Source organism: Dromaius novaehollandiae, chromosome 9 (assembly GCF_036370855.1).
Source record: "Dromaius novaehollandiae isolate bDroNov1 chromosome 9, bDroNov1.hap1, whole genome shotgun sequence".
Taxonomy (NCBI): Eukaryota; Metazoa; Chordata; class Aves; order Casuariiformes; family Dromaiidae; genus Dromaius; species Dromaius novaehollandiae.
This window is the reverse complement of record NC_088106.1, coordinates 26,611,868-26,625,224: the sequence shown is the minus strand read 5'-3', so window position 1 is coordinate 26,625,224 and position 13,357 is coordinate 26,611,868.

The following is a 13,357-nucleotide window of genomic DNA, read 5'->3' as shown; positions in this document are numbered from 1 at the left end:
GGAAATTTCCTACCCTAGGTGATGAGCAGGTTGCTGAACTTGCAGATGGCAATGGCCCAATGTTTCTGAGCTGGAAGGGAGCTCTCCCCTGAGTCTCCTGTCACTGCAGAACTCTGACAAAGTGCAGCCTTGCTCTTCTTCTTCTTCCTCTCCTTCCAGACCATGCACATTTCAGGAGTCTCTAAAACAGCATTGCTGCAGGGTTGGGTGATCCATGACCACGTGGCTGGTGTTGGCTGCTCCACCTTTTTCTTCCTCCTGGTGCTACCAAAATCACCACCAAAACTGCCTAGGAACAAGCAGATAATTTGTGAAACTGAAGCCACCCTGCAGCCTACTGACAGCTACATCTTCAAATTTCAACATATTTCCTGACGGCTGTGGGAGGGAGCAGTCTTTCATTGGAGGCAGCCTGCGTGAAGGCTAGCCCCGACAGGAGGAGGATACGATGGCAGAAGAGGAATCTCGGAAAGTCTGTGAGTTCTACCCAGAGTCCCAACCCTGCAGTCACTTCCAATGCACAACCCACTAAATACTGCAGAAAAAAGCTTACAGTGCAGAGGACCGTGCGGGGAGACACACAGCTGTTCAGAATACCAACTGCTTAACACAAAGACAGTTCCTGCATGTCAAAGCAGAGGTCGGGACTCCAGCCGGACACAGATACCAGGGCTCATCTAACCAGGAGCTATTTTTTAGCACAGCACAAAGTAAGATCACTGAGGCTTGAGTTAATCTTGCCAGCCCTGGAAAGCTGCTAGATTCTTCATCTGTGTTTTCAGCACATTGAGCTAATGTTCACTAGCTTAAAATAGCATGTCCTCATTTTAGCTATGGGGAAACAAATGTGATGGGTTTTTTTTTTTTTTTTTTTTGAATATACGTCCAAAATCTGTGGGGCCTGATTTCATATACACGGCAAGGTGGCACGTTTGATTCATCACACTTGTACTCCCTCCTCTGAGCCCAAGTCACCTTCCATTTTAAAACCCGCTCCATGAGCCTTTTCATATCCCTCCCTCTGGGCAACCGTGGTTATTCAAAGTTAGCAAAAAAACATGATTTTATTCAGCTGGAGTCTAGCCTGTCCCATCCCCTCACTCTTGAAGAGCACCACCTATTTCAAGAGCAGTGTTACTCTGTGAGTGCTGTATTTATTATCTTCCCAAATTTTGGTCTTGGACCATTTTTACTTGTATTTTAAGTGGCTGGAATGTGTCTGGAATAATTGTTGTACTCCATTTAGTTTTTCTTAGGGGTATTGGAGTAGTCAGGGCACTGTGCTGAGTATCTTGATGAGTGACTCCAAACTGTGCTTTCACCTTATGTGCAGGAGAGATCCCAGCTCGCCAAGCTGTGTGAATGCCAGATCATTTGGGCTGAGGAGCCAAAGGCTGGTTGTCACCCTAATCCCATTACTCCCGTGTGTGTCACTGGCTACAGATGTCAGCAAGCCCTAACACTGGTGTCTCGATGGGCCAGCTGAGCTTGAGAAATCTTTGATTCCCTGCTCATAGGCCTTTGAGGAAGCACTGGTAACAGACTACTATTTAAGTGAAATGTTTATTCTATTTGAAGAAGCTGAATTGCTGTCTGGAGGTGCAGTATTGTCACTCCCAAAGCTGCTGGCAGAACAAGCTGAGACATGACTTCACTCTGTATTTTAAGTCCTTATAGGCCAAGATGAGATGCACCCAAACAAAGCTGGAAGGATTGAAGACTAGCGATGGGGCTGAAGGTAAGACTCATACAAAATGCAGTAGCGCAGAATGTGCTAGCTGGTAACTGGTGAGCGCTGTAACCAGCCTTCCCCACACAGAATAGTCTTTTCCTTTTTCCTGGAAGAGGGATGTTCTTTCCTCTACATCTTAAACTACTGTGGGTTCTTAAAGGGAACACGTAAGTGCTTCCCCTTTCCCCCCCTCAAGATATTCAGTCTTCAAAAAGCAGCAGTTATTTCCATTCCCTGTTGCATGTTTGTCTACTTGGAGCTGCAAACAGGGAAAGAAATGTGATTCTTAAAAGTTAGTTTCTTTCTAAAAAAAAAGAGGCCCATTTTCTTTTAAATTACTCCTGAATGCTTTCTTGAAGTTTTTGCCATTGTTACTCACAAAAAGGCTTTCTCATCAACATCAGACTCTCTCCGGCTATAATTTATGTAAGTAACTATTTGCTTGGGTCATTTTTCCAGTGCTGGCTGCTATGCCACCCATTTGAATTTAAAAGTGTCATCTTCTCTGTATTATTGGTTCGTGGCCATTTATGCACAAATAATTCTCCCTCTAAGTAAATTACGCCTTTGATCTCCATAAGTGGACACAAAGAACTGGGCCTGTGCTACACTAAGTAGAGGCCTGTTGTTCTCAGTGATATTTTGATCTTGTATTCCTTGTGCGCCTCAATCTTCTGCTGCAGCCAGGCTCCAGCCTCCAGGGCACCAAGGTAAGAAATGTGGCTCCCATAACTCAGGCACTTGTTTCACAGCTTGATGAAACATGACCCCCAAAGATGCTGTTGTCATGAAGGAGAGCCATTCCGCGTAGCAAGAGCTGAGAAGCGTCATAAACTGCCATTTGTAGTGAATTATATGAAGGAGCGTGCTTGATATTAATGAGCACTGGGGACGCTTGGTTGGACTGAAAAGTCAGTTCTTGAGTCTATTGATAGAATATGCTAAGTGGCCCTGGGAAATGCTGACAGTGTGATTCCAAACCATGGGAAATAAAGCTAATTTCAGATTTTATTGAAGTCTAAAACAATGCTGACTTTTATTTTTCACTATGGCTTGTCGATCTCAGCCAGTTCTGAGTACACATACCTAACCGATGAGTTCACACTCCAAGTGAAGCTACAGAGCTGCAGCTGAATTCTGCTTTGGTTCTGGACTGCCTGAAGCTCAGAAATGCTGCCCGCGGAGTCAGTACGGTCCTTTAGGTTCCTAGAGATGGATTTTTGCTAGTTTGTAATGCAGATTTCCTTCTCACATTCTAAAAATGCAGTACCTTACGCGCTAGGTAGGCACAGAAGACAGCAACTTGGCCACTGCACCACTTTGCTGACTAGCCTCGGGCTTCTTTGTTGCCTTCTCTGCGGGCCAAAGTCCATCAGACTTGAAACCCACATGGACCCAAAGCAGAAGGAAATGATTCAAGTGAAGCCTAATCTAAACTTGCTGAAGCCAAATGAGATTTTTTTGCCACAGATCCTAACAGGGAAAGGAAGCAGGAGTCTTTACACAAGGGAGTCACACATTTTGTATGATGCTCACAACAACTCTCAAAATAAGAGTAATGTCTTTAGAAACTTCTGTTTAACTATCAGTATGGAGTAGCTCCTGCTGCTGGCTGACATGGAGTCTATTCTGTCGGGTTATCTGGAAAATAAGGATGCCATTGCTAAATATTACCACTCTTGGAAGCGATTGTTTTTCACTGGAAAACTGAATCTTGAGTAATTCATTCTTGGGTTTCCTTTTCTGACATAACGAAGGGCAGAATCAGTTGGCTCCCTGGTGACTGACTGCTGAACTTTCAGACCTTGCTCTGTCTGGGGGGAAAGAAGCAAACTAGAGGAAACAGCAATTTACATATTTTCAATAAATAAATGTAGAACTTTTGGTCACAGTGCAGTTTGACTTAATACGCCCACACACACGTGCTCCTCTATACAAAGCCAGTACACAATTCTGTCTAATTTCCATTACATTTTTTCCTCCGGAGGTATTTTGTTTAGTGCATGGCTACCGTTTAAATTTTCAGTTTGATGGCGAGAAGAATGGCAAATGTCTGATGAACTTAAATTTTAGTTTTAAAAAATTTGATTATACTGCCAGCTAATTCCGCAGCATTGCTATAGCAGCCGAAGTTTCAGCAAGTTTTAAAATACTGTTAAAAAAAATGGAACTTTTGCAGTTTTTCAACAGGGTGTCTTAATTCTCTCTTTTGCAAGAAATCCAAATTTGCATGAAACTAGTCTTTAGACAGCAGTGTTCACTTTCAGTACAATTCCTATGTTATTAGTAACCGTAACCCTGTATGGTATGAACCCTGGAGCTCAGGAGTGTGTAAGTGCTGTACTTCACAGCTTCCAGCTACCTGCAGCCTGTGGAGGAATTAAGCTGGTAGATTGCTGGTAAGTCGCTGAGCAAGTAGAAAAATATAATCTGATCAGAGCATATGCTGTAGAAATGTAGATTTTGCTGATTATTACCAGGAGTAACAAATCATTATTGCATCATATGTAACCGAATCGTAAATGATCTAAAGTTAGAAACGGTGTAGATGAGTTGTTAATATCTTTATTGCATGAAGTGCAATGATTTAAAACTGAAAAAGTTGTAGCATTTCTTGATGAGAAAAGGAAATTATCTGAGAATGCTTTAACTGCCTACATACTGTATTTAAAGGTGCTACGCTGTTAGGAGCATGGGTATTTGCCAGCTTGTTTTTTATGATAAGAGTAATCTTAGCTTAACAGAACCATAACTTTCTGTCTACGGATATAGCAGATTCCTAGCTTATATGGACAGAAAAGAACATTATAATTTTATAGACCATCCCCTTCTTTCCCCAGGTGATGTAGGCCAGAGTTTCGTGCTTGGTAAGAGTATATGTCGCGGGCCCTGCTTTCCCTGCTCGCCATGCACTAGCTGGCAGCCCAGAAAGGCTGGGACCCGGCGCTGATCGTGCTGCGCCGCCTCCGAGCTGGGCTACACCTGGGGCAGGAGCGTGTACAGAAAGCTCGGGGGCTGCGGGGCGAGATGGGCTCCTACCAGCTCGCAGGCTTGGGTTCCCTTGCAGGCTTGCCATACCCCGCCAGTCGAAAGCACCGTTGCTGCAGACCTCGGCGGCTGGCAGGAGCTACGAGCCTCCTGAATGCTGCTAAAGCTACTCGGCAGCCGTCAGCTCGGGGCCTGTGCAATAAATCAGGGAAGCTGCTGGGAATGTAGGGCATTGGGACAGCTGCGCGGGGCCCGGGAAGCAGCTCGGGAACGCTGCGAGGCTTTGAACTTGGAAACCCTGACACATGCTTGTGCTGGCTGGTGCCAGGGCCAGGAGGTGGAGCCCAGCTCGCTAGCTGCGTTTAGTGCTGCTGATCCGCGGGAGCGAGGCAAGGTACGAAGTTTAGTAGGTATGACATTTGAGGACGAGGGGACCAGACTCGTTCTACACTTGAGAAAACAGGTAACTTCTAAGAGTTTGTCACTTACAATTTTGCTTATGCTTTAGAAATAATAGTTTAGTTCTTCTCCCAATCTACATTGATTTACAAAAATAAATAAAAAAACCAGTGTCATTTTCCCATTAAAAAGAGAATGGAGAATTTTCATATTTCAGGAGAATTTCCCTTTCCATGATAACCTACCCCCAGTGAGAGACAGAAAAGCTTCAGAATTTCGCCCTCCCCTCAGTGTGCCTCAGTGTTAGAAAAATGATGGATATTCTTAGGTTCGTTTTGTTACGCCTTTAGAAAAAATATATAAATAACAAAAATATAACAATTATCTAAAAAAATTAGATATGTATTTGCCTTTTTATTGCTTCCTGTCTACAATAATGACCTGTTCCTCATTTCACTTCCCCTCCTCTTTTAAAACTACAAAAGATTGTCTCCTGTATAAAAGATGTTAATACAAAAGGCTAAGAGGGTATATCATACCATATGTAGTAATTTTACATTTTCCATTTTTTCCTCAAGATTCACTTCCATGTTGATGTATATTAGAAATCATCCAGCTGGCAGTGACATGCCAAAACAATGTGTTCATTATCAGAAGTCCACCAACTACCCAATCTTATTTTTACAGCCGTTTCTGTCTAATGATGCTGCTTACGAATAGATGGGTAGGGAAGGATTAAGATCAAAGAGTCAGGCACAGATTTCTCAATGTTTTCCATGGCAAGACAACATGTGTTGAATTAGCTTCTCCATGGGAGTCTGCAAACTCTCATTAAGCGTGTTTTTCCTGGGATTACTTTAGCTACTGATTTGTTTCCTTTCTTCATATGACAAAGCTTTGCCCAGGATGAGTGCTCTGAAGTGTCTGTAGTCTGGGATAGCATTTCGAAGGGAGCTGAGAGCTCTGCTTAAAGAAGTACACAACTCTTGTCCGTAGGAGTATTTCAGATCTGGAAATAGTCATTTTAGGCCCCAGAGTGAGCGCTCCAACACTTGTTTACCAAGGAGCAGGGGATCAGGGTGTTGTTCTGGGCTAGGATTTTGTGTGCTGGCTCTTACGGAAGAGCTGTTCCAAAGCAACTGGATCCGTATGGCTGCTGTTGCCACATCCCTCCCCATCGGTTCACGCTCAAAACAGCCACGTTTTTCTGACAAGGCACGTGCATTCAGGCTGGGAATACCAGACTGGTTAGTCCCTCTGGTGGTTTCTGTATATTCCAGGGCTTTTTTCTGTGCCGCTCAGCTAGTGCAGGAAGCCTGGCATTTGAGGACAAATTTGCCGATTGTCCTTCTTTTGGCATCCCATGATTTCTCTATTTTTTTGAAAGCCAGTACTGTTTTCCAAGGCTTTTTAGTCAGTTTGGAGGGAACCACTTCACACCGCAGTGCCGATGATGGACAACGGAGGGAAGCAGCTGTTTGTGTGTTAGAAAGCAGGTGCCATGCCATTGAGCATATCTGGCAACAAGGAGAGGAGGAAGAAATCACGGAGCTCTTGGTGAATTAACTCTTCCTGAATTAACTTGATGTGCTGAAGCCTTGCTGATGACCAAAGTGAAGGGGTAGCTGCAATTGTAAGGTGACAAAGGTCACATTCCTAGAGATTTACCCAAACATCACCCCAAAGGCACATCAGCAGCTGGCCAGTGCGAGAAGAGCCCCACAGCATTCAGGGTGGCTGGTTCTTGCATGTGAAAGCTTGCTGCCCCACAGCAAATCCCCAAATCCACCCCAAAATCCCAAATCTGGGATAGAGAGGCATGCAGGGGACACATGTCAGTTCAAAATACGGTTTTGTGAAACCTACCTTACCTTCTGCTTTGGCAGATAAAGCTGTTCATGGTTGCTTGGACTGGTGAAAGGATCTGTTAAACTTATGAAATGCCTGAAGGTCCCAAAGATGAAGAGGTGCAATGCTCCTGCCTGTTAACTGGTCCTAGCACTGGCAAATGGTTTGAGGAGAAAGCTATTAAGTGTGGCTGAAGGGCAAAGTTGGAGTCCTGTAGTACAGTGTTCAGCTAAGGTGTGGCGTAAAGAGAAGGCCTGTGGTATAGCAATTTGTGAAAAAATACGATTGCGCTTAATGTGAGCGTGAGGGGCTGTGGTTGGGCTTGTGGTTATGGGGCCGTGTGGGAACATGGCGATAACACCACATCAGCTCAGGGAACTGTTTTTGCAGGTATCTATCTCACTCTTTTGCTAGACTAGCGATTGTATCTGTCATCTGCTGTTCTGCAAGAGCAACTCTCTTCAAGTCTGCTCCAGTGTGGCTAATGAGCTGAAACAACTTTTATGCCTTTGACTCTTATTTCTCCCTGAAGAAAAGAACCAAACACCAGTAGATTCTGCCCATCTCACATGGTTCGGCTGTGTTTTCATGGTGTCTTGATGCTGTAGGGGCTGTAAAAAAAGAAATAGGTCAGGGTCTCTGGCAGCGGTGACTCAATGTCCGTTCTTCTCAGCTTTGGAATTCCACTGCCATGGTCTTCTCCCAGCCTTGGATAATGGGAGATGGGAGGTTACTTGGTGGAAAAGTTATATAGCTTTTTTCTGCATAGGAGCATTATTCTAAGGAATCTTGTTTTAAGCTGAGGCTATTGCAGTGGTGAATGGCTATTGGGATGAGCAGGAATAGTGGGGATTTGCACGAGCTAGGAACCTGGCCTGGCTGAGAGAGGACAGGAGTTGACAGGGGCATATGCAGTACTAATTGCAGGGCCAAATCAATAAGCACATATAATTGATGTCAGGTGGCTTTTGTGCTTCAACAAAGTCCATACTCTTCTGTAATCCCCTTGTCCCCCCTGCTGAGCACCAGCGAGCGCTGCGTGTGCGAGCGGTGGGACTGCACCGTGGCCAGTGGGGCATGCAGCCCTGGCACTCGGCTGTAAAGATGGAGGCGTGCAGGGACAAGCACAGCATTTGGCTGTAGAGGCTGTCCCATTTCATCCCTTGTGACAGGGCCTGTCCTCATCCTGCCACCTCACTGCTGCAGAGGTACACACAGTGAAGCATCGCTGGCCAGAGCAAAGGCTAAGGACATGCAGGGCCAGAGGAGAGGAAGATCTACAGTGGTCAGCCAGAAGGCAGTGAAAATGGAAAAGATGAGTAAGTGGTGTCTGGGGAGATGGAGCACAGGCTTGCCAGGGCCCTTAGCTGTGCATGTGCCAGGGCAGCGATCTGTGCTATCGTTGCCATTTCCTGGTGCAATTGCCATGTTTAACAGGTGGTGGGAGGAGGAGAGGCTGCGAACGAGCGGCCTTGGTCTTAAGAGTTCCTTCCAGCCTGGATGCCTTTATCCACAGCAGCCGAATGCAAGTCAATGTCACCCTCAGCACCCACTGGGGTTTCTGTGGGGTGATGGCGAAAGCCTGTTCAAAGTCAAGGAAGGGATTTTGGCAAGTTCTGTTGTGTTCTCTGTACTTTTCTGAGAGGTCTTTTGTCACATGAAGAGAGTTCATGTAACTTTTGTCCTCATCTAAATCCAACCTCTTCCTCCTTTAATGCTGTTTCCATACAGTTCTTTTTCACTTAAAACACCTTAGTCAGTGCCTTTGCCAGCACACTCAAAATTTAAATCCTTTGATAGTTACTGAACTCACTCTTGTCCTCTTCCTTATGAATCGCTATTATTGTTACCTTTCCTTTTGCTCAGTACTGACTATTGTTTGTAACTTTGCTGAATGGCTTATTTCATTACCTCTACATTTTGTGCCTACTTGCATCAATACCTACTATACTGATGTCACTTCCCAGCACCTCTTTCTTTTTGAAGCTTTCTGTCCACTAAAACTTCCACCAATGTGCAAATATGTTCTCTCTCCTTGTGCTGAGGAGTATGTTTCATATTTTTCACTTATTGTACAGCTCTTAAAAATGCTCCCTCTATTGCTCATTCATTATCAGTTATTAGCCTGCACTTGTCCTGCATCTTCAACTCAAATGTCTCACTTCTTTCTTTTATCTGTGGTGACAATCCCCATGTTACAGTCAGACTTTCTGATGTTCACTTACCAGGTTGTCTCTGTTGCTCTCCGTTCTGTGTGATGAGTGATCAGTGCAAGGGACTCAGCTCTTAGACTTTCACCTCCTTCTGTATTCTTGTTCGGTGTCCTACCCTTGTCGCTCGATTGCTGCAGCTCACCTTCCTTCATCTGTTTCTTCATTTAGCTCAGAACCCTCCTCAGGCTGCTTAGGATGGATATCTATTAGCAGTAAATAACTATTAAAAGATACCATAGATTTCCTTTGATTTTTTTTTATTTTGTTATCTGTGAGTATTGCTACTTGAAAACCATCGGGTTTTGCTTAATTCTAGAATCTGATATAGAGTTTAGGAGCTCCCTACAGCAGAGGAAAATTCTTGGGACCATACCGGCACACAGCTTCTCAAAATAGTTATGTCTTTATTGGAAGGAAATACCACCGATCCATTTACGTGGCACGCTGCATTGTTGACCTGTGTGTGAAAAGTGCCTGGCACTGGTGGTATTCAAATTCAGCACCACCAGAAAAACACACAAACATCAGTGGATGCGTCCAAAAATTTTCAAGTAGGCCTCTAATTTCAGGTTTTAAGCTTTCCAATGCCCAGCTGAAGATGCCTTCAAAATCTCCAAAATCACTGACCTCTTCAGCAAATATTGGCCAAAATGCTTTATGAGTAATTTACATTGTTCAAAAATACTAACAAAGCTTTATAGAAATGAGTAATCATTAATAATTGGCTTCAGCTTCTTAGGCAACACACAACTGCTTATTTTGAGAGAAATGCTCAGCACAGCTTGACAAATAACAAGCAATCCCACTGCTAGCACAGGAATGAAGACAATAAAATGTAATAGCAACCCAGGTATCCTTAATTTCAGACATCCTCAGTGACGTTTGCTTTCAGAACTGCAAGTGTCTGGATGCGACTGCGTGCCTACATGTGCACATTATGAAATGATTGCTCAATGAGCATTTTTAATTAATACTTTATTTTTAAATGCCCTATTTACCCTCTTCACACAAGGTATTTCTGCCACGTGTTGTTTTGATTGAAGTAAATGTACTCCCGTAAGAGAGCTCCTTCATGCTAATTCATAGATATCTTGCCCCTCTTCTAATTTTTTCCCTCCCACTGGTCATTCCCTCTTACATTTTCTAAAGTGAACTATACAGAGTTGTATCAACCCCAAGAGTTAAAAATCAAAGGACTGGGACAGACAAGAGGATATACTAGATAAAAGATTTATTTTAAGCAAAACATTTTTCTTAGATCATATACTTTTTATGTCTAATATTTTTGTAACAACACTTCAGGTTATTGGTATTTTTATCTTCAGCTGATGAAATTAGTTATTGCAATGCAACTGTACCATATGAAGTAAGCTGGCAGTTGGTTTTCTGTTTGCTGCTAATGTTGTTTGGGGTCCTTCTTGCTTTTCCAGACAAAAAATGAAATATTGACAGAACAGTCTCACTTACAGTTAAAATGTGTGAAGCAGTTTTGAGTTTTAGCTCAGCATGAAATAGGTTTAAGGTTTCAGTTGTTTAAGATCTTAACGAAAACAATTTACGTGCACAACCAGAATTGACATTTTTCAGTCTATTTTTAGAAAGGTTGCCTTTTGTTTAGTAATTCTAACTCAGCTTTGCAAAGCTGCAATTTGCCTGACCCTTGGGCAAAAGTGGAGCTTATCTAGCCTATGAAAATCTGGGAATGGTTTGTGCTGGAATGGATCAGTCCTGGAGACCTGAGCACATGCTGCTCCTCCTCTAGTTTTCGTGAAGGAACACTGGCACCTGCTGCAGAGAGCACAGGGCTGCGTCCACCTCCCTGCGCGGGCATGCTGAGGCAACAGGAGGACGGCCAGGGCCATCCTCGGGGCAGGAGCTGAACCGTAGTGCAGGTTCTCTGAAAGGTAAAGATTTATGATGCTTATGATTGATATCTGACATTTAGGAGAGGGATGTGGCTGGGTGTTAAGAGAAGAATTCGTGTTCCTCCTTTTTCCTGTAACAGTAAAGGGCAAGAGGGAGATGTCATCCTATCTTTCTGTCACCGTCCACACCTCTTCCACTCTGCTATCATGGCATCCTGTGAGTTGCATGAAAAGCTTTCCCCTCTCTCTCACCCCTGCCTCTTACTGCGGGTTTCTTCAGCTTGGAGGGAAATGATTTGTTCTCGTTTCCCCTGTCATTATTTATTCCATTGCTGTAGTGCTTAGGATCCCTAAACAAGCACCGGGGCCCAGCTGGACTAAGCAGTATGTATATGAAGGAGTTGAAGGAAGGAAATCTCAGCTCATGGACCAGAAGAGAGCAGCGGTGTGCCCCGGCCACGCTCCCTGGGCTGTGGGACTGGAGACCAGGCCACGCGCAGCGCTGCAGAGCACACACCCGCCACTCAGCGCAGACGCAGCCCGAGGGACCTCTGCCCAAGGCTGCCCGGGGATGCAGATGCATCTCCTCCCTGCCTCTGCAGAGGGAGAGGCAGTCCCGCCGGCCTGGTAGCGCACAGACAGGTTAACCCTGGTGGACTCTGTTACCCGGCCTCTGTGCGTCTGTATTGTGGCCGTCGTGCCCACGCTGCTGTCAGGGCAGCCAGCGCTTGGGTTTGCTGCCTGACCTGGAGGCTCCTGATGCTTCAGTCGAGCCTTCTAGGAAGGGGAGCACAGCCAGTTTACCTCTCTACATCAGCTCCATGGTATTGCACAAGGCCTCATTTAGTACAGGGTAATGACCTTAATTTGAGCATGCATATCCCTGCCCTTGCCTCGCTGCTCTGCATTATGGCTATGCAACTTTGCTTGTGCTAAAGGGCAGAGCAAAAATAAATTTCCATACTCCCAGGCATGTTCCATCACCCTGTGTTGGAATGCAGGCTTGTGTCCAAATACTTTGGATATGAAGTGAGTTTTGGGCTCGGGGACAGGCTCAGACCTGCGCTTGAAATTGCACTGTGATGACACCAGGGTCCTGCTTTTATATTTGTGGTTGACTGGCTGCCACCGGTGTGATCTGCAGCTGTGACAGCAGCGCTCTTCTCTTACTGCCTTAAAACAGACCTTGCTTTTCTCTAGTTAGCAGGAAAAATACTAAATTTTGTGTTACAGTTGAGCAGGAACCAGTGAAAAGCTTTGTGTATTGGAAACCTGTCGCGGCCCAAAGGGAGTCGTTCAGGACGACCTCTCTCCCCTTTGGACCAAAGGACCAAGTTCGTGATGCCCTTGGACTGAGTTAAGGTGAAACGACACCAACCAATCAGTTTTAAGATTTATTAACACAAAGATAAGGCAGGTGGTCAAATAGGATAACCAACTAGCTAGACAAGTCCCGTGCCACACGTTTCAAACAGATTCAACAAAGGAGAGGGGAGAGGAGAGAGAGAGAGGAAAGATATCACCACCCGTGGATCCAGCATTGTCCCGTTGGTCCTCTTCCTTTGGGAGTCTCAGCGGTGTGTGTGTGGGGGGGTCCCGTCTGGTGGTAGGTGGGTCCTCTTCACACAGCTCGAGTTGGGTACCTCCGAAGAGGGACCCCGAACAAAGAAATCCCTGGACAATTATACCTTCCAGTCTAACCTCTCCAGCCCTCACGCGGTAGTTTGGACCAATAGTAATTTTCTGGGTCTGGGGTCTCCTGCTCCTTATTGGATCTCATCGTCGTTCCTAGGCAGGCTGTTTTCTGCTGCAGTTTCTTCCGCAGGTGTGTCTCCATTCGTCGGGTTCTGCTATTGCCTCTCAAGGTCCTGACAAAGAGATGGTAACTCCAGCAATTAGCACTGTTTCAGATGCAAATTGCTGGTAACTCCCTTATCGTTCCCGCCTGCACCAGCTCTGGGGCGCTTTCTCACCGAACTAGGGAGTGTGGCCTAAGGCTTCAGCAAATTCAGCCACTCATGCCAAGCAAGTTTCACAGAAGTTGCGCTAAAAACGGACAATAATTTACAGTCCAGATCCCAAAGTCTGCCCGATTGTGGTCTCGTTCAGTGCAGGCTCGGTGTGTCCCGGGTGGTCGCAGGGAGACCATCTCGGGGGTCACAGCAGCCCAGTCCTGTTTCTGCCAGGGACAGATGGCTTGCTCGGGGTTATGGCCTGCCTGCACCCCATGCACCAAGAAATGTTTAAGGCAGAAAGATTCATTCATCGGTCCGCCACAAAACCCCAATATTAATTAGGTGAGGCTGTAACTG